This window comes from Canis aureus, chromosome 36 (assembly GCF_053574225.1).
Source record: "Canis aureus isolate CA01 chromosome 36, VMU_Caureus_v.1.0, whole genome shotgun sequence".
In the NCBI taxonomy this organism is placed as follows: domain Eukaryota; kingdom Metazoa; phylum Chordata; class Mammalia; order Carnivora; family Canidae; genus Canis; species Canis aureus.
In genome coordinates, this window is record NC_135646.1 from 17815739 (window position 1) to 17836983 (window position 21245).

The 21245-nt window shown below is 39.0% G+C and overlaps 1 long non-coding RNA gene and 1 pseudogene across 1 annotated transcript; one reads left to right on the forward strand and one right to left on the reverse strand.

Annotated features, from left to right (window-relative positions):
* Positions 1–7624: 7624 nt before the first annotated feature.
* LOC144306116 (uncharacterized) lies at positions 7625–13589 on the forward strand. Its single transcript, XR_013373137.1, has 3 exons — positions 7625–7750; positions 9320–9546; positions 13452–13589. It is a non-coding gene; the product is annotated as an uncharacterized LOC144306116 (long non-coding RNA).
* A 4857-nt stretch (positions 13590–18446) lies between these two features.
* Positions 18447–18546, reverse strand: LOC144306297 (U6 spliceosomal RNA; annotated as a pseudogene).
* Positions 18547–21245: the final 2699 nt, after the last annotated feature.

A 21245-nucleotide genomic window follows, 5' to 3' on the forward strand; every position in this document is an offset into this window, starting at 1 on the left:
TTCTTTCTTTCTTTCTTTCTTTCTTCTTTCTTTCCTTTAGAGAGAGAGCAAGGAAGCAGGGGGAGGGGCACAGAGAGAGAATCTGAAGCAGACTCACTGCTGAGCAAGAAGACCAAAACAGGGCTCAATCTCATGACCCTGAGATCATGACCTGAGCCAAAACCAAGAGTCAGACACTCAACTGACTGACTCACCAGGCATCCCTCACAGCCAAGTTTCTTATTCAACATTTTAGAGTTTTGGCTTAGTAGATTGAAATTGAACTTACAATGGTTTCTGAAAGAATGACTGTTAGCCAAGAAGTCATATTATTTTCCCTCATTCCACAGCCCTCACTCATATCTCCAAATTCTGAAGAAATGTGTCTTCTATTGACAGTGTTAAAAATATTTAGCACTCAATCCCCAATGCCTTGCTTTTGATCAAGGGAATACACATGTGTTAATGGGCCAGTATTTAAACTTGGACTTGCCATGACAGCTGTATTGCATGTCATGCATGTATCTGCACATCTGGAACATTTTAGGCCCTTCCAACATCAAGGAGCACTGAGGGAGAAGTGGGGAGAGATAGGAAGCTTCATTTTCCAAAGAGGCGAATCTCTGAAATTTCTCCTGAAATTTTTTGACGATACCTCTGAGGATAGTGGCCAGAGAGTCAAGAGGCTTGTGTTAAAACCTGGCTCCACTACTTACTATCTATGCTACTTCCATAATTCATTCTTAATCTTCCTAAGGCTAGTTACTGCCCCTCCCACAGGAACATTGTATGTGAGATTAGGTTGACAAAAGAACTATGTAAACTGTGAAGTGACATGCAGAAGTGAGTTGTTAGTAATTCCAGAATGTTGAACACCTCCCTTTGCCTGTGAGAGCATTCTTGGGGATGTGTTACCTAAAAGGGTAAAGAACCCCAAAACAGCCCCAACACATGAGAAAGTCATACTTAAGTATGCTGAAAAACTTCACAAAATATATAATTAAAGTAAAACTCGGGATCCCTGGGTGGCGCAGCGGTTTGGCGCCTGCCTTTGGCTCAGGGCGCGATCCTGGAGACCCGGGATTGAATCCCACGTCGGGCTCCCGGTGCATGGAGCCTGCTTCTCCCTCTGCCTGTGCCTCTCTCTCTCTCTCTCTCTCTCTCTGAGACTATCATAAATAAAAAAAAAAATTAAAAAAAATAAATAAAGTAAAACTCATGACTTTGTGATAAAATATTAATGGAAATTCTCAAAAACAAGTCATAAAATATAAATGCAAAGTAGTTAGCATTGTTTTGATGTTTGAAATCTAAAAAGCAAAGAACAGTGACAGCCTGATTGAATCAGATGCACAGAATTACTTCATTTTTATCAGGCTCCCTACCTGATATCTTTCTCTAGGGCCAGAGAGCATAGATTTCTTTGGTTCGTTAAGTTCTACTTCTTGATTATGTATAGTAGGTGCTGGCTTTCAGATTATTGTCATCATTATTATTGCATTAACTTTCTATTTGCTGCTGTACTGAATTACCAAATTACCAAAAACTTAGTGGATAAAGACAACACGGATTTACTATTTTATAGTTATGGATGTTAGAAGTCTAAAATGAGTTATTAGGGCTGTGCTTCTCTTGGAAACTCTAGGGGAGATTCTGTCCCTTGCCTTTTCCAGCTTCTACAGGCTGCTAGCATTCCTCGGTCCCTGACTCCACATCTTTCTGACCTTTGCTTCCATCACCCCATCACTTTCTCTGACTCTGACCCTCTTGCCTCCCTTTCATAAGTATCCTTGTGATTTCACTGGCCCACTGGATAATCCAAGATGCCTTCTCCTTAATCACCTCTGCAAACTCTTTTTTTTTTTTTTTTTTTTTTGCCATGTAAGGTAACATAATCGCAGGTTCCTATGCAGGAGGACATCTCTGGGGGGAGGCATTACTCAGCACATCATAATCACCAATGATTAGCACTTATTGGGCATTTTTTTTTGCATGCTAAGCACTATTATAAGAACTTCGAATATACTAAATTATCAAACCCTTTAAGGTCATGCCTTTGAGGTACAGAGAGTTTAGGTAACTGCCCAAAGTCACCGACTTAAGGATCCTCGTAAGATGTAAACAGATTGGACACTAGACCTAGGGGAAGCAGAATCTCCTAAATATAGTTTTCAATGAGAAAAAACTTTATAGCAACATTGATTATATCAACTATTTTTTAAAAAGTTCTACTTATTTAAGTAATCTCTATATCCAGTGTTGGACTCCAGCTCACAACCCTGAGATCATCAAGAGTTGAACACTCTTCTGACTGATCCAGCCAGGTGCCCCTATATCATCTTTTTTTTGTTGTGGTTTACAATTTTTTAAAATATTTTATTTATTTATTCATGAGAGACACAGAGAGAGAGAGGCAGAGACACAGGCAGAGGGAGAGGCCGGCTCCCTGCAAGGAACATGTTGCGGAACGTGATCCCAGGACTCTGGGATCACACCCTGAGCCGAAGGTAGATGCTCAACCACTGAGCCACCCAGGAGTTCTGATTTGTAATTTCTAAAGCACATTCTCGGCAGTTTTCCATAAAACTCTCATAATCCTGTAGTTTAGAACAATTTTTCCCTCTACTAAATCCTCTTCTTTTTAGAGTTATTTAAGTAGCAAGGGTTCATAGTATGCCTTCCACTGGAATTTGTGTATACCCATGTATTTGTTCTGCTTCAACTGTGTGAGATCGTTAAGTAAAGGTATAAACAAGCACCTCCTTCACAAATAAAAAGACAATTTTTATAGTGTCTTGAATACTAAAAGTGTTCAATAAATATGTGTTCAACCCAATAGTAGACATGAGGCAGAGTATTATTTGGAAGTACTACAGAACCTACAAAACGGATGTAGTAGACCATTCCTCTGATGACTCCCATGAACCATGCCTTCCAGGATTCATGCCTTTTCTAGCTTGCTCAGAGACTGTGAATATTGTTTTTGTAGAACAAGGGATAGTTGTTTATGTAAAGCATGTATAGACAGCTTGACAAGAGGTTGGTTGGATTGTTTATTTACTTAGCAAGTCTTTATTAGTACCTGTCATCTGCCAAGTTCTATTATAAGCATTTTACAAATATTAACTCATTGAATTCTTGTAACAACTCTGTGAGAGGGATACTCAGAAGACAATACTATTTTCATCTCCATTTTTGCAGATGAGGAAATTGAGGTTCAGAGGGGTCAAGGGCCTTATCCAAGATAGAGTTGCCAGATTAGTAAGTAAAAATACAGGATGCCCAGTTAAATTTGAACTTCAGAATAACAGATGATAATCTTTTAGTATACGTATGTCCCATATATCACAGCCTCACAAATTTTTGCTAATCAAATATTGCATGAGATATATGGGACATATGTACACTAAAAAAAATATCTATTGGGCACTCAAATTTGATTTGGCATCCTGCATTTTATCTGGCAACTCGAGCTCTAAGAACAGACTTCCAGTAAGTAGAGGAGTAGGACCTGAACCCACTAGTGTGGCTCACTACTCCAGGCTTATGAGTACTTCACAAAGCTGTCCCTCCCGTGAAGATTGGGCTGCTCATGTGTCAGGACAAAACACTAATCAAGTTGTGTTTTCTTGTTATAGGTCATCTGAGAAAGAGTAAGGGGGCATTTTCTCTTTATTCCTCTTGGAAACGTGGATTGAGATTTGTACCCAGTTGTTTACACTTCCCTCAATCTGGGAGAGAATTGAGAAGCTTTCATTCCCCAAAGTCTAGGTCCCTGATGCTCCAGGGCTGGATTGTCCCAATATGTTTCTCAGAGTTAAGGTGACCTAATCCAAAGGCAGGAGGCTGGGCTGTTCTGGGCCCTGAGAAGGCGAGGGGTCTTTACTAGGGTAGGAGGGACCAGAATAGGGCTGGCTGCATGTGTCCCTGGAGAGGCTGGACATTGCATGCCACACTCAGGAATCTCCGCTAAGAGCTTCACAGCCCAGTGCTGGCGCAGGGGAGGCAGACCATATGCCTCCAGGTGAGTGGTAAGGACTGCAGTGGAGAGCCCAGGAAGCACTGCTGAGACCTCACTCCAATTTTTCTGAACCATTGAAACCATAGACTTTGAGAAGGACTCCAAAAGGAGAAAAGGAGTGGCCCTCCCTTCCACACCCTGCTTTGGAGTAACCCTACCCAGTACTATTAAAATTAATATACTTAATGAGCGGTTGTGTTGTACCTAGTATTTGGATATATTTCTCATTTGATGCTTGCACGCTTGCACTTGAAAACCTAGATCTATCTCAACCGAAAGCTCAGGCTCTTAGCCACTGCCTTACACTGCCTCTTCTAATTCTTGCCCTAATTTTAAACTTAAATCAAATTTAGCAGTTTAATCCCCTGATGCTGGGGGGTGATGTTCAAGAATCAGGTGTAGGGAGGTTTGGTTTGCATCCTTAAGCTCTACAGAGGAGAATCATCCACAAACATGAAGTGCTGCTTGATTAAAGAAACTGTATTTCAAATATATATTGGATTAAATGTTCTCCTTTTAAAACCCAGACACCTACTTTTGTGGAGCTTTAGCTGAGAATGGGCTTCTCTTCTCAACACAAACACTGGTGTGATGTGACCCTAGTCTTGGCCATGCATCTCTGCATCCAGATCGCTCTGTACAGTCATGCCTGAATCACCATTTCTTGACAGTCAGAGCCCTGTGGACCCCATGAAATGCCCTGTGGGAACCAGAAATTCAGTACACTCAGAGGAGCTGAAGATGTTTACAATGTGAATCAGCAATTAATAGCAACTTTTTTCCCCCTAAAAAGTCACATCTCTCATACAGGCACTACTAATTATGCTGTTTAGTTTTGTTTTTCTAAGACGAATGACAAGAAAAATGTATAACCAAGGGACTGGTTGACAGAAGTGAAGAAATATGAGACAACTAAAACAGAGAACAAAAAATAATGAGAAAAATGATTAAAAGAACTGAATTGTGTGGCTTCTCTACTGGTAATGAGCCTGAACTAAATACAGAAGTTGCATGTATTTATGGAACCTGCAGGAGAGATGGAGGAAGTCGTTTTCTCCCAATCTCTAACTGGATTTTGTTTTCAAACTGGGTGGATAATATAAAAGCAGCATGAGAAATCTGTCCTGGGGGTTCCCCAGCTGTGACCCTAGATGAGGAGCTGGCTACATGGACTCATTGTGCTCCCCGCCACATCTCGCCCTTAGATTCTATTGCTCCTGGACTTAGGAGAAGTTCACAGCCATTCATACCCAGCTCCTTCTTTCCACACTTACATATGCCTTGCCTCCCTCCACCTCACCCCCAGGCCTGCTGAACAAGAACCTCCCTTCTACCCTATGTTAATTCCCTGTGGCTGTATAACAAGTAACCCCAAACTCAGTGGCCTAAAACAACAGAAATGTATTCTCTCACTACTTGGGGGGCTAGAAGTCTGCAATCAGTATGTTGGCAGGATCAAACGGCCTCTGGAGGGTCAAAAGGAAAATGCTTTCTTACTTCTTCTGGCTTCTGGTGTCTCTCCAGGTGTCTCTTAGCTTATAGCTGCAGAACTCCAATTTCTGCCCCTGTCCTCACACGGCCTCCTCCTCTCCCTCTGCCTTTTTTTTGCAGGGATGCTTGTCATAGGATTGGGGCCCACCTGGATAATCTGGGATGATTTTATCTTGAGATCTTTGACTCATTACATCTGTAAAGTCTCCTTTTCAAAATAAAGTTCAGCCTGGAGGTTTTGGGTGGACACATCCTTTGGTGGGTGTGGGAGTCACCATTGAACCCTTTTTTCTAAATCCAAGGACTTTTTAAAATTTAAAATCAATGAGTTAATAAATAATATATTATTAGTTTCCGAGGTAGAGTTTAGCCATTCATCACTAACACCTGGTGCTCACTACGTCAAGTGCCCTCCTTAATGCTCACCACCCAGATACCCCATCCTTCACCCACCTCCCCTCTAGGAACCCTCAGTGTTTCCTATAGCTTAGGTAAGAGGCTAATCATGAACATATAATCCATTCGTACTGCAATAAGACATTTTTAACATACCCTTTCCTTGCCTCTTCAATTTTCTTATGAGTCAAAACTGTTTAAGATCATCATTCTCTTGTAGACGACTCCTCAAATCTCTCTCAAAACTCACAGTCTACTTGGCTTTAGGGTTCTATTATTCAGTCAGTCTGGTAAGTATTCTGTCCATAGTTCTTCCTTCGCTGCTTTACTATGTAGGTCAGTTTGGCTTTCCAAACCAGTGGTGGTACATCTTGGTTTGCCTGAGACAGTCCAAGACTCAGCCTGTTCATCCATCCCCATGTCCTCTCTGGTTGTCACCTTCTCTAATGCTCAAAACCCTCATTCTGATAATACCCCCAGCTAGAACACTTTCCTTTTTGGAGGGAGGACTTGAGGAACAATTGACAGAAAGGATTCTGCTTAGAGAGTGATGAGTGGTGAGGAGGGAGAGGCCTTTGTTTAAACCTGCAACTTTGGAGGTTAACGTGGGAACAGGGAAGACCTGAAGGGGAGAGCTGCACATACACACACACACACCTGGTAACCATAGCATAGATCAAAACCACACTTCTGTTCCACTGACTAAGTGATCAAGCCTCTCCTAACAGCTTAGGGCCTCAGTTTCCCTATCTGATATAGTCTAAGAGTGATCAGCTTCTGAAGTTTGAGTCTCTGATCCAGTCTGATTGTTTGCTTCGATAAAATATGGTCTTGACAAGTTTGCAAGCAAAACACTCCCCAGAATGATTTGGTGACAATTTAAGGAACTCCCCCCTCCACCTTCTACCCAAGGAACCAAGGGATTCTGTTGCTTAGGAAATGTACAACTAGACCTATGGGCTTATCTTCACCTCTTTGTCTTTCTTAACACTCAAAGCATAGGGAAATGTTTAAAGAACTCAGCATATCCTTCTTTAGTTTGAGGGAACATGCCTGACACAGTCCAAATAAATCACCAAAGGAAGTATGAAATGGCACAGTCACTTTTGAAAACAGTGTGGCAGTTTCTTAAAAAGTTAAATATAAACCTCCCCTTTGACTCCACAGCTTCACTCTTAGAGAAGTAAAATTATAGGTTCATAATAAGAGTTACACAGGAATATTGATAGCAATATGACTCAGAATAGCCCCAAATTGGACAAATCCCAAGTGTTCATCAATAGGAGAATTGACAAATGCATTATCACATAATCATAAAATGAAATACTTATCAGTAATTTAAAAAAAAAAAGAATTACTGATTAAATCAACTAATAGCCAAGTCCTGTTGATTTTACTTCCGAAATGTATCTGCTTCCTTCCTCCCATTACCACCATGCTGGTACCCATAATCATTCCTCCCTTTGACAACGCAACAGTCTTCACCTGGTATGTTCCCTTCCCCTCTTCCTTCCTCACATCCATTCCCTACACAGAGCCAGAGTGATCTCTCAAAAACCTGAATCTGATCTTAGCATCCATTTATTATGACCATCCAGGGTCATAATATCTCCCTCCTTTGGGGCAAAATCTAAACTCTCTCTAGTCCACCAAACCCTACCAAGCTCGCTTCCTGATTAGCCTTTGGGGCTGTCCCCTTGCTCCCTATGCTACAGCTCCCTCCTCTCAGTCTTTCTTTTGGGTGTGTCACAATGCTTCAGGCAGGGGGTGTTGCCGAGGTGGTTCTAGGTGCAGCACTTCACTCCCCATCATCTCCTGGTCAACTTACTCCTGTCTTCTTCAGGGAAGCTGAAGTTGAGAGAGGTCAGCTCTGGTCCTGTTTTAGATTAGTAGAGTAGGAGGAGTTCAAGGGAGTTTGGTCCTAAATGTTAGATAATTAGGCAAAGAGAATTTTTGTTTCTGCTGGCTTTCTGTGCTTTCCCTCAGACACCCTCAACAATGATCATGAAATGGCATTTAGAATGGTTATTTGCTCATCTCTGTTGGTATTATTTTTATTATTTTCCTATTCCTACTCTAAAAAATCACCACAAATGTAGTGGCTTAAAACAACACAAATTTCTTATGTTATAGCTCTGGAGACTGGAAATCTGAGCTGGATTTCACTGGCCCCAAATCAAGGTGTCATCAGAGCCATGGTCCGTCTGGAGGCTTTCAGGAAGAATCTGTTTTCTTGCCTTTTCCAGCTGCTAAAGGTCACCCGCATTTCTGGGCTTGTGGCCCCTTCTTCCATCTGCATAGCTAGTGGATATGTCTGCTTCCACTTCTGGTTGACTATCACAATTCTGACTCTGGTCTTCCTGCCTTCCTCTTATAAAGACCCTGGAAATAACACTGGGATCGTCTAGATAAACCAGACTAATCTCTATCTCAAGAACCTTAACTGAATCACATTTGCAAAGTCCTTTTTGCTGTGTAAGATAACATTTTATAAATTAAAATCCAGAGATTAGGATGTGGACATCTTTGGAGGTGGGGGTGTTCCTCAGTCTATCACATTTGTCTTCTCTTCACATTTTAAGCTCCACTGAAGATAATAACCATGTCTGTCGTGTCCTCTACTGGACTTTGCCTACCTGGAGTCTTGCACATTTCAGGTACAAAATATTCATTTATTGTGTGAAGTAAGAGCATTGAAGCTACTTCATGCAAATGGCTTAGATTTTATAATACTTACTTGTCAGTTTCATTTCCAAATTTAAGACAAGAACATCTTTTATTGTTCTGTAGCCACCAAGGAAAGGGGGCCAATTGTATCTGGACCACCTAATCTCAAGTCAAAATTGTTCTAAAAAACCATCAAGGGCGGGGGGTGGGGGTGAATGGGTGACGGGCACTGAGGGGGGCACTTGACGGGATGAGCACTGGGTGTTATTCTGTATGTTGGTAAATTGAACACCAATAAAAAAATAAATTTATTATTAAAAAAATAAAAAATAATAAAAAAATAAAAAACCATCACAACCTTGAATCCATTACTCACTATATTTGTTCATAGATTTTTCCTGCATTAAATTCTCTTTGCCTAATTATCTAACATTTAGGACCAAACTCCCTTGAACTCCTCCTACTTTAAAAGTGTTCTCACCTGCCTCATGAATGCTACAATTCACGTGAATCAGCATGCATCGTCCAGGCCAACAGGCTTCTAAAAGATTTATGCTTCTGTAGTATTTCTCCAAGCTAGATTCCTTTAAACTCTGTTCCCAGCCTCTATACACCATTTCATTGGCAATGTCACAAGTGGAAAATTTGATATCAGTATTCTGAGAGCCAAACGATAGCATAAAAAATTTAGAATAATTACAGCTCAGTTATACTAATATTGTTTTAGCTTTCATCATTAATTTTGTTTTTTTTGTTTTGTTTTAGAGAGAGAAAGGGAGGGTAGAAGGAGAGAGCAAGAATCTCAAGCAGGCTCCACGCACAGCATGGAACCAGATGTGGTGCTCAATCCTGAGGGAGTGGAGGACTCAACCCTGACAGGGGGCTCGATTCCACAACCCTGAGATCATGAACTGAGCTGAAATCAAGAGTTGGTTGCTTAACCGACTGAGCCACCCAAGAACTCCTAGCCTCTCACTTTGAGAATCTTCCAGGTCAGGAGGTTGAAAGAAAAGATGGAAGAAGAGTATGCGAAATATGTGTGTATATGTTTAAAGTGGGGACAAACTATAAATGCACATTAAGCCCATTTCAAAATAGAAACCTTCTTAGGTAAGGTGAAATAAGTGAATTCTTCTAATCAACTAAAATAAATAAAAAGTTAAAACCAATTCCTTGATATCATATGGTCAAGAAAGGAAAAAACTGGTTATCTGAATTTTTAAGTTTTACCATCTTTTTAATCCTATGTAGATACAATCTGAATGTGAAAACATTACCCATCTGAAAAATAAGCTAATTCACCATAGAGATTTAGGACACTGCAAACTTAATTCTGCTCATGAACATCTTCTTGTCTTACCTGGTGTGTTTTGAAATCTTGCCATGGCTTGCTTTGCAGGGACCTTTTGAAGGTTCCCTCCCCCACACATGAATACATTGGAGCGATCTAATCTAGTTAAGCCCATTGTCTCCACCTAGCCTTGCCTGGATTTACAGCACGATGCCCGGACATATGAGGCTGTGGAGCATTATTCATTTCTCACAGAGAGGCCAAGTGAGTGGGGATTAGCCTCAACAATGAACACTGCTATTTGCTATTTAGCCAGGAGCAAGGTTCTCATCCAACACAATGCTTGTGCACGTTCAGCTCATTGCTTGTCTGTGCAGATCCCCACATGCAGAGAGGACTTTTACAACCCAAAGTGACAACCATGTGTCCTGCGGCTCTGTTCCCACCAGGGAGAGGAAGGCCACTGCTCAGCTCTCTGCATTTTGTCTCCACCATTGCTGAGAGCAATGTAATGATCTGGGCAAAGGACTTGCATTTGCTTGGTCTTAATATAGACAACTTATGCTGGTTATTAAAGAATGTTCATTAATAAAGAAGCATTTGACTTAGCCTCATGTGGACACAAAGGTATCCATGGATTATGACCAGAACTTCACTGTATAAATACTAGAAAATTCCTTCAAGCAAAGAGAAATCAAGCTGAAGAGAAATATGGCCAAGAGTCATATACAACTAATCTTCTATTTGGGAATATTCAGGCTCATGTTTCTGGACTTCAGTAGGAAGTTTGAATAATAGACTTAAATTTACAAAGGGAAGGAGGATTTCCAATTAGGAGTGCTACAAATATGACAGCATTTCAGATTTTAGGTCTTGTAAAGCCACCCTCTTCTCTTTAGTCCTTGTGTAGTTTAGGTTCCCTCTAGGGCTGGGGAACTCCTTTTGATTCACAGGAAGCCAGTGTTTGCTACAAATATAGAAAACTTTGACTAAAAATTTATTTTGAGTCAAAATATTTCTTATAGCAACAGATGCTGACAGAAAGTAACAGGCACTTTGAATTTAGTTCTTTATTCACCAACAGGTAAATGATGATCACTCCTGTATGAGGAAACCTCCATGTGGGAAGTTCACTTCCCTAGCAACCTCACTCAGGACTAAGGCAAAAAGTAGACCTTCTATTCAATACCTGTATTACTCTCCTAGTACTGCTGTGACAAATTACCACAAACTTAGTGGTTTAAAACAACACAAACGTATCACTTTCCAGTTCTGAAGCTCAGAAGCCCAAAATGGCCTTCACTGGACTAAAATAAAGGTTTCAATAGAATTCTGTTCCTTTTGGAGACTCTATGGGGAAATATGGTCTCTTACTTTTTTCAAATTCTAGAGGTTGCCTTCCAGCCTTGGCTCATGGCCACTTCCAGCAATTTCATCACTGAGACTCCTGTTTCCATCATCATTTTTCCTTCTCTGACTCTCCTGCCTTCTGCTTTCTCTGCTTTCTCTTATAAGGACCCTGGTGATTACACTGGGCCCACCCAGATAATCCAGGATCATCACTACATCTCAAGACACTTACCTTCATATTTGCAAAGTCCCCTTTTTGCCACATAAGGTAATATATGCACAGTTGCTGTAATTAAGACTTGGACATCTCTGGAGGCTGTTACTATGCCTAATATAATACCCTTTTCCATTTTACAACTAGAAGTTTTTGGCCATTTTTATATTTGACTCTTCTTTCTTAACTCATCTCAATAAACCACCTGGCCTTTCTTTTTTTTTTTTTTTCCACCTGGCCTTTCTTTTACCCTAAAGTACTATCTGTAACTTCCTACTTCTTTTTAATATTGAGAGCTTCTTGGAAAAGGAGATACTATATTTTACTTTATTGTATTCTTCACAGATCTTAGCACAGTGCCTTGTATAAAATATATGCTCAGAAATGTTTGTGATTTTAAAAAAAGGAAAAGAAAATTGCTGTAGAGAAGTAGACTTTGAAGTTCAATGTGGAGGAGGGACTGGTGAGAGTGAAAACATAATTTCATTCAAATATGGCAGAGGGCCGTGGATTCTAGGGTTATTCAATGTGGGAAAGGACAGTCTTTTCAACAAGTATGGTGGAACAACTGGATATCCACAGGAAAAAATAATCCTTGAACTTTTGCCTCATGTTATACCCAAAAATTAACTTTAAGACTACATAGGAGAAAATCTTAGCCTTGGGATAGGCAAAATTTCATGTTAGACAATACAAAAAAAAAAAAAAAGAACTAATGATGAAAGAAAAAAGTCAGCAACATGGACTTTTTCAAAATTAAAAATTGTTCATATGAGGTCCAAAGACCTCATTGAGTAGTGGGATAGATTAGATGGATTTCTGTTTCTAGTCATGTTTAAATAACGGGAACCAGATTTACCTTCCTTCCTAAAACAACAGAAAAACTAGATAAAATATATGGTGCAATGGTTTTCAAGACTTTGGACATGAGGCAATGAAACACACTGAGCCCTGAGAGATAGGAAATAAATGCAGTGAGCCCTACACTTGCCCTAGTTTGCTGCATGGAGAGAGTTTCTGGCTGAGGTGCAGAGAGTGGGATCCCTAGCAGAGTAGTGTTCTCCTGGAGTTGGGGAGAGAAGGGAGTCTGTGGTTAGTTTGCAGAGTGCTGCTGGAGTCTTCAGCTGAGTACTGATCGGCACATGTTTGTAAAGACACTATGTTCAGGGAAACAACTATGAAAATATTAGAGAGACTGTACGAAGACCTCACACAAAGCCAGGAATAATTCCTGTTCCCACCAGGCAGAGTAGAAAATCTCAATATTCATGAGGTGTTGGGTAGAGTCCTAAGAAGGTTAAGCTTTGATATTGAGACAAAGGTAACCCTTGAATAAAGGCTGCTCTATTTCCACATAACATAAGCCTAAAAGTAGATTCTGAAAGGGTTGACATGTTTTAAGTAATGCAACTGCATCCCAGAAACTCAAGAATATTTATAAGAATACAAAAATACCCTGCACCCAAAAGGTAAAATTTACAATGTCTGACATCCATTCAGAAGTGAACAGAATTAACATTTTTCAATTAGCATTTGGAAGCAGGAAAGTGTGACCCATAATGAGGACAGAATCAATCAATGAAAATTGATCTAAGAATTATAGAGATGTTAGAATTAGTAGAGAAGACATTAAAAGAGTTTTTATGACAGTATTCCATAAGTTCAAGAGACTAGAGGAAAGATTGCACATGAAGACTAGAGACATATAGGATATAAAAAAAGGTCCAAACTGAGTTTCTAAAGATGAAAGCTACAATGTTTGATATAAAAAATACAGCAGATTAAACATTGGAATAAGAAAGATTAGTGAGCTTGAAGACAATAGCAATGGCAGCTATCTAAAATGATAATTGCAAAGAATTTTAAAAATATATTGAAAACTAAAATGAGCAGAACATCAGTAAGACAACTTTAAATACCAAACATATATGTAATTGGAGTCCCCAGAGCAAGGGAGGGATTATTTTTAGTTCTGATCTATCTTGAATAAAGCTGCTATGAATATTCATATATTGTGTGGACATTTGCTTTCTGTTCTTTAGGGTACATTCTCAGAAGAGAAATTACTGGGTCCCAGGGATCATATCTTCAACTTTTTGAAGAAAGCGTCAAACAAATTTTCAAATTTTACAGTCCAGCAATTGTTCCAGCAAGGTATTAAAATTCCAGCTTCTTCACATCTTCACCAATGTTTTGTGTTATCACTTCTTCATTTTAGCCATCCTAGTGGCTGTGTAGTGGTATCTCACTGCTGTTTTAATTTGTATTTCCCAGACGACTCATATTGTTATTCATCTTTTCATAGGCTTCTTGGCCATACATATATATTTCTTTATGAAATAGCTATTGAAATATTTTGCTTACTGTTTTATTGGGTTGATTTCCCTACATATTATCATGTCAGTAGAGATTACTTTGCATTTTCTATAATTTTGTATGAATGACATCATATAGTATTTCCTTTTTTTTCTGGATTCTTTCAAAAGTATAGTTATTTTCAGATGTAGCCACGCAGTTTGTGTACCACTTTTTCTCTTTTTATTGCTAAGTAATAGTCCATTGAATAAATATAGCACAATTTAGGAATTAATCCACATGATGATGAGCCTTTGAGTAGTTTCCAGGTATTGGCTATGAAAAATAAAGCTTCTATAAATATTTGTATAACAGTCTTTGCATATGCATATGGTTTCATTTCTTTTTTATCTGAAATCAAGAACTTTAGCATCCAGCTTAAGATGTAGATAAAGAAGAGCAAAAGAAATGTATAATAAGCAAATGGAAAGAAATAATAAAGATAAGGGCAAAATTCAAGGAAATAGAAAAAGAGTGGATAAAAATTAATGAAGACAAAATCCGTTTTTTGAGAAGATAATAGATAAACTTGTAGCAGACTGATCAAGGAAAGGAGATACCAAAAGAATATATGTATGTATGTATGAAATTATATATCAGATAAAAGACTGTATCCAGAATATATAAAGAACTCTCAAAACTTGATGACAATAATAATTTAAAAAAAAACAGACAAGTAAAACACAGCTAAAAAATTTGAATAGTCTCTTCACCAAAGAAAATATTTGGATGGCGAATAAGAACATGAAAAGATGCTGAACATCATTACTCATGAGAAAGGTGCAGATCAAAACCATAGCGAGATCTAATTACATGCCTATTAGATAATCTGAAGTGAAAAAGATTTCGGGTGTTGGCAAGAATGTGGACGAACAGGCACTCTCGTGTGCTGTTGGCAGAAAAGTTAAATGGTACAACCACTTTGGAAAACAGTTTGACACTTTCTCAAAAAGCTAAGCATACATCTACTAAATGACCCAACCTCCATCTTAATAAAAAATATTTACCATACACAACTCAAAATCTACAGATTTTAATAACCCAACCAGCGGAGGGAGCTTCAAGTGTGTGGTTTGGTTTCCTTCACAAGAAAGTGTTATTCAGATGTCTAATGCAGATAAAATGTTGTCATCACTGTCTGCATCTATGTGAGCTTTCCTGGTGCTGACTAGACAGCCATGTGCGGCCTCTAAGGGTGGAATATCATTTCATGTATTTCTTCAGTCATAACATTTTTAAAAAATATTTTATTTATTTATTTAGATCACAAGTGAGGGGAAGGGCATAGGGAGAGGGAGAGAGAGAATCCCAAGCAGGCTCCACATCCAATGCAAAACTTGACCTGGGGCTTGATCTCACAACCCTGAGATCATGCCCTGAGCCGAAATCAAGAGACAGACAGTCAACCAACTGAGGCAGCCAGACACTCCAAATCACAATATTTTTCAAAGAGCATCCTTCATTCATTCAACATTTATTAAATACCTAGCCTTATAAGTACCTTTTTTACCTGCTTGCTTGTATAAAGACCTTAGATGAAACTATAAATAAAATAATTCTTATTAACTTGATCACTTTTAAACTCTTGTAGTGTATCATTATTTTGCATATTTATGAAGTATGTATTCTTGATCATCTAAAATCTCTTAATAGCTCATCTGCATTGGGAGTATCTTTCCCCCTTGGCGTGGCTCAGTTATGACCACTAGTTCGAGTTTCCAAATAAAAAAAAATTTTAATTAAATGCATTTTCACTTCGGAGACTTCAAGACAAAATTTCAGCCATCAGGCATCTGATACTTCAAACCTGGAAACAAATTTAGTGCTTCTTTCTTTTGTGTAGTCTCCTGTCTGGACATGCGCAGCAGCTGAGTGTACAGATCAGCAGGTGTGATATGAGAAACACATTGGGTTAAGCCTCTATCATGAGATCAGGGAAAATCAGTTTTCTCTCCAGTAAAAACAGAGCAACTTGTTTTCAAATCTCGCAGCTTCCAGCAAGTCCTGGTATTTACATTTGGTTCCTGAAGCAGTTCAGCCTCACACTCTCCTGCAGTTGTGACAGTCTGGCTCCACCTCAGCAGCACAAAGACCAAAGGAAAAAGGGACTCGGTAGCTGCTTTTCTTGCACTGGGGAGATAGACATGATTTTCCAATAAGGGGAGATATCTGATCTCTGTACCCCCTTTGTTTCCTCTCTCAAAGTTTTACAGCCTTTTTAATCTGTAAATAAATTTTTTAAAAAAGTTGTACATACATTTTCAAAATGTGCTGCATAATACAACTTCATCCATTTAGGAAGCTGACAGCTGCCCTCTGAGGTATAGCCTGACAGCCTAAAACCCAGGAATCAATCATTTGGATATAGTGGTGCCATGCTACTGCTCCCGGTGTGTATCGCAGCACCCAGGAACCACTTATTTGAGATATGCCATCGTAACTCTGATAGATTAAAGCACCACATCCAAGAAACAATTGTGTATGTGGGGAGAAATGCTCTCATAGATCTGCCGGGTTACAGCCCAGAATCCAGCAGGCAACCGGGCAAGTCTGTGCTGAATCAGAGCTTCCAGAAACCCGGGAAGCAGCAGGATGACAGTTCTGTTCTTCAACAGCCCATTATGAACTAATTAGCATACATGAATTGCAGATTTGAAGCATTAAAGTGATGTACAAATCATTAATTTTTTGTCAAATCCATGTCATCCTTGTGTATGCCTTCCTATTTTAATGTTGCATGACAGTGAAAAGAGGTACAATCCTCTGTATATAAAGAGGAGAGATTTGGTGTAGCTGATATAATGAGATCTATTTAAACACTATGTATTTTTCAGCCTTGAATATATCTGCTTGGAAAAATGCTACACTTGTCCTATTAGGGTTAATTGTGAAAGGATGTTAATGTATTCAAAACCCCAGGGGTAGTTCTACATGTTGTCTGAATGAAACAGGGGATGTAAGACCAACTTCACATTTGAGCTTTCTTTTTTAAAGTCCTCTTTTTGATGAATAAAAAGAGCCATAAAATCTTTCTCACTGATTGTGGAAGGTGTAACTAGAAGGAAAGCTGAGCTTTTTGGTGTGTGAGAGCTCCAATGCAGTAGATCTGTTCTTGTTAACCCAGTGCTGAGCTTAATTTATAAAGATGTATCATGTAACGCAATGGAAAATGGAAAACAACAGCAAAGCCGGTTTTCATACTAGAAAAGGCTTCTACACATTAATTTGTGGTTTTCTGTATTGTTTCTGTGTATTTAATTACTAACGGTATTTGTGCTTAAACAAATGCTTGGTGGTGTTTCATTTGAATTTCTTTTTTCTTATTACAGTGGAGTCACAATGCTTAATTTGTTAGTACTGCAATAGTTGCCATAGTAACAGACTCTAATGTTATATATAAATATGTATGTCGTATATCTATATGTGTGTGTATTATAAATATGTACTATAGATGATTATGACTTTATTCCAAGAGCACATCTCAGAAGACTTGGCTCTCAAGAAAAACTAATTAAATATGTAGATAGACTTTGTGAACCTAAAGTCTATGGTCCCAACCTTGGGTCTCCAACTTCACTTGGGGAAGAAAGGAAGTTCTGGGGAAGGGAAAGGTTTGCCTGCTATCTTCTCGTAGGTTTTCCTCTGCCCGACAGCAGAGTCATCCGTGCGTGCCTAGGGTCCTACTCTTTTTCTTCTCCCCACTTCCTTTTCCAGCCATGTCTTTTAATCACACAAAATATGCATAAATGAAAACCAAGACCAAATTCTAGGGGCAGCTATTTTTCTGAAGAACCTTATAACAAGAAGATGATGGATCCGTTGAGAACAGAGGAGGAGAGGGTAAGATAATTTTTTCCATCTGTATTAGTGAGAAAGAGGAATTCATAATAAAGATAACCATACACATATGTACCACTTGAATTAGGCATTTCACACACCTCTCCGTAAATATTTAAAGTAGATAGAAGAGTCTTCATTGTAAAGATAAAAAAAAAAGCTGAAGTTCAGAGAGAGTGAGTAAAATTGCCATGGAGATTAGATTTGCCAAAGCCTCTGTTCTTTGTACAATATCACTTTATTACTCTAAGCCCTTCTTTAGTGCAAAGAAAGGAGCACCTGATCCCCCATGCAGTCAAAGCTGGGGCAAAGACAATGATATGCTTTAGCTGGAGATGACTTTGGTAGTAAACTAAAAGTAAATGAAACTGAAGGCGAGAATAACATGGTCATCTCTGTCAGTGGGTATTATTTTCAGCTTTATGTAACAACAACAATAATATAAGAGCAGCTTAACTAGTTTATTTTTCATAAATCATCACAAATCCAGAAATAGGCAAGTTTAGGTTGGTATGGAGGCTCTAGAATGTTATCAGGGATCAGCCTCTAAGCAGTTGTTATCTCTCCACTGTGCCATCCTTAGTGTGAGACTATAATCTTCATGCTGATAAGATAGCTGCTGTCCTATTTGACATCATAACTGGATTCCAGGCCAGAAGAAGAATGAATAAAGGGCAAATAATGAGTGAGCTGAGCTTGTCACACTTCCTCCCTCTCTCCTTCCCCCTCTCTCCTTGTAGGGAAAAATCACAATTTCAACATTGGACGCCATATGCTGTGCTTTGACTCATGTAGTTTTCTTGGTATTAACCAGCAAAGCGTCAAGTGACCTCTGGGAACTATGCAAAAATATTGAGTGCTTCAGAGATATGCAGGTCATCCTTGTGCAAGAGACATGCTAATTTCTGTATCATTTCAAGTTTAGTATAAATACTGCCAAAGTAAGCACAAGCTTGTATTTTTTCAACAATAAACATAACTTTTCAGGAAACCTTCGCCAAAAGACTGCTATTCTTACATTAGCCAGCCTTGTGCCATATGACCACCCCATAAAGGCAGGGAAGTCTGTAGAAGTGAGCCATTTTAACTGAGTCTGATGTTACCCTTAGTAAAATGGGGGTTCCATGAGTAATGAATGGAGAATCGTTATTGGATAGGCAATTGGCAATGGTCATCTTCTGTGATAGATATTTCCCTGTGACTTCATCAAAAATACACATTGATGTAGAAAAAGAGGCCCTTTGTGTCTGGGAAAAACATTAAGTGCATAGTGTGGTACACAGCTAAGACCAGCTTGGACCTTACTCATTGTCTTGCTATTTCTTAAATCTTCTGTTTCCGTTCTCAGGGATCCTCCTCTGTTTACTCCTTCTTAGCTGCCTTCTTGGTATTTAACCATTGGCTAGTTCTTTCGGTGCCTATCCTAGTATGATGGTGACAGTGCTCACAGTTTGAGTGAAGGAATTTGCAGAAGCTGTGTAGTAGAGCAGTCAAGAGCTAAGGATTCACACAGAACTGAGTTAAGCTCAAGCTTCACTTCTTATAATCTGTGTGACTCTAAGCAAGCCCCTTAACTTCTCCAGGGCTTGGTTTCCTCATCTGATAAGTGAGGCTTTCTGCTCAGTGGGGTAATTGTTTCTCCTTTTCCTTCACCCTCTGCTCATGCTCTCTCTCTCTCTCTCTCTCTCTCTCTCTCTCACTTGCTCTCTCTCTCTCCCTCAAGTAAATAAATCTTAAAATAAATAAAATCTTTTTTTTTTTTTTAAAGAGTTGGATGCTTAACTGACTGAGCCACCCAAGCATTCCCTACCCTGCCCTGTGTTCTATTCTTATGGACAAATAGCAAAAGTTGGCAAATAGCAAATACCATGGCCTGTGGTAGAAAGTCTATGGGAAGTATTGATCAAGACTCCAGGGAACTGAAGACCCTGGAGGGAATTGGAGAAATCTTAACTGCTTCTGGGACTTAGGGCAAGGACTAGGCAACTGTCAGATCAAACCATAGAGTCCTGAAGGGAGGGACTGCTAACCCAGAGAGCCCTATGCATGCACTGAATCCCACTGAATCCCTCTGAGTTTATAGCCTGGAGATCTAGGAGTTTATTACCTCCTAATTGCCTACGGTCACCTGGGTGACATTACAAATATCTGGCACAGGGCTAAAGAGAAATCAATGCTGAGTGAAGGGCAATATTGCAAAAGTTATTTTGTGAATAATGAGAACCATCAAAAATTAGAGATGAATGAGGAGTAACTATCTTCCACACATAAAGATGTATATTAAACATTTATTAGGAAATAGGCACAAAACAGCTTATATAACATAACATAGAAGTTTGTAAACTGATTTAGTAGCTATCAGGCCAGCAGTGGACTGAGGGTTGAGTCAATGGCTAGGCACAGGACAAGTTAGGAAACAATATCCCTAATACAGTACAGGGCACAGAGTTTCTAGATTCTTACTCTGTTTATACAGCCAAGGAAAAGTCTCTAGGATATTTTATACAATCCATGTCTCTTTAATATCTCCATTTCCACCACTCTCACCCATTTGTAACAATAATGCTAATTGACACACATTAATTTTACCAATGAAAAGGCATTACTAACAGAAATTATACTAATTAAGGATATTCAGGCGGTGTTTTTAGAAGATTAAGATAGCTGAATTTTGGCTAGAAAGCACCTCTGGAGGCTGGTTGGACTAGTTGATTAGAAGACTAGTTGATGACTCCTAGGGTGTGGATTTGTAATTAGGGCAAATGACCACCATTATGCTGTAGCTGAATCTAACTGACATACACATATACTTCCTATTATGGTATATGTGGGGAGTTTAAATTGCACCCTATTTATTAGCCCATGTAATTAATAAAAGGCAAAATTAGAACTACATTGTTTCTTCTGACACCCAAATTAGAAAGTTTTGCCAGTATAATATCCCAGCTTAGCAATAATCCTACAACTAGTCCAAACTCGTTGCCTTAAGAAATAACCTTCTCTAAATCAGCCTATTAATATCAAAAGGTAGGTTTCCCACTTAAAGTGAAAATAACAAATTTAGTTGCTGACATTAATTTTGGAGCATCATATGAATGGATATGGCAGGATTAAAGAACAGAGCATCAAATTATGAAAGTTTGGTTGTATAAGAGTCACATGCAAAATAATACATAATTGGTTATTAGAAAATTAAGAGAAAACATGATAAATGTTGGATGAGAAGTTCAAAGCAAACCTTGTTTGCTATCATCTCTCCTATACTTTGACCCTGCAATGTTTGTGTTTTGCAAGATCTCTTCCAAGTTTATAACCATTTATATGCATCCTTTTGATAATTTCTTTTGTTATTAGTAAGCACCCACTCCACCCACTCCACATTCCTATATTTTTATATAGGAAAATTGTTTATGGAAAAACAATGAAAGAGTTCCCACATGTGATCACTGGTTGATTGTGCTGTTGTTTACACTTTCAAAGATGCTAAGACAGATTCTCCTGTGGAAATTCATTGGTTGTCTGAAGAAATAGAGGGTCTACCGCTACCATTTCCACGCTTCTTCAGGAAGCTAGGCTCACTGCTCCACTCACATGGAGAAGAAGCCTTCTGCTTCCTACACTTGCTTTATGGCCTTACATAAATG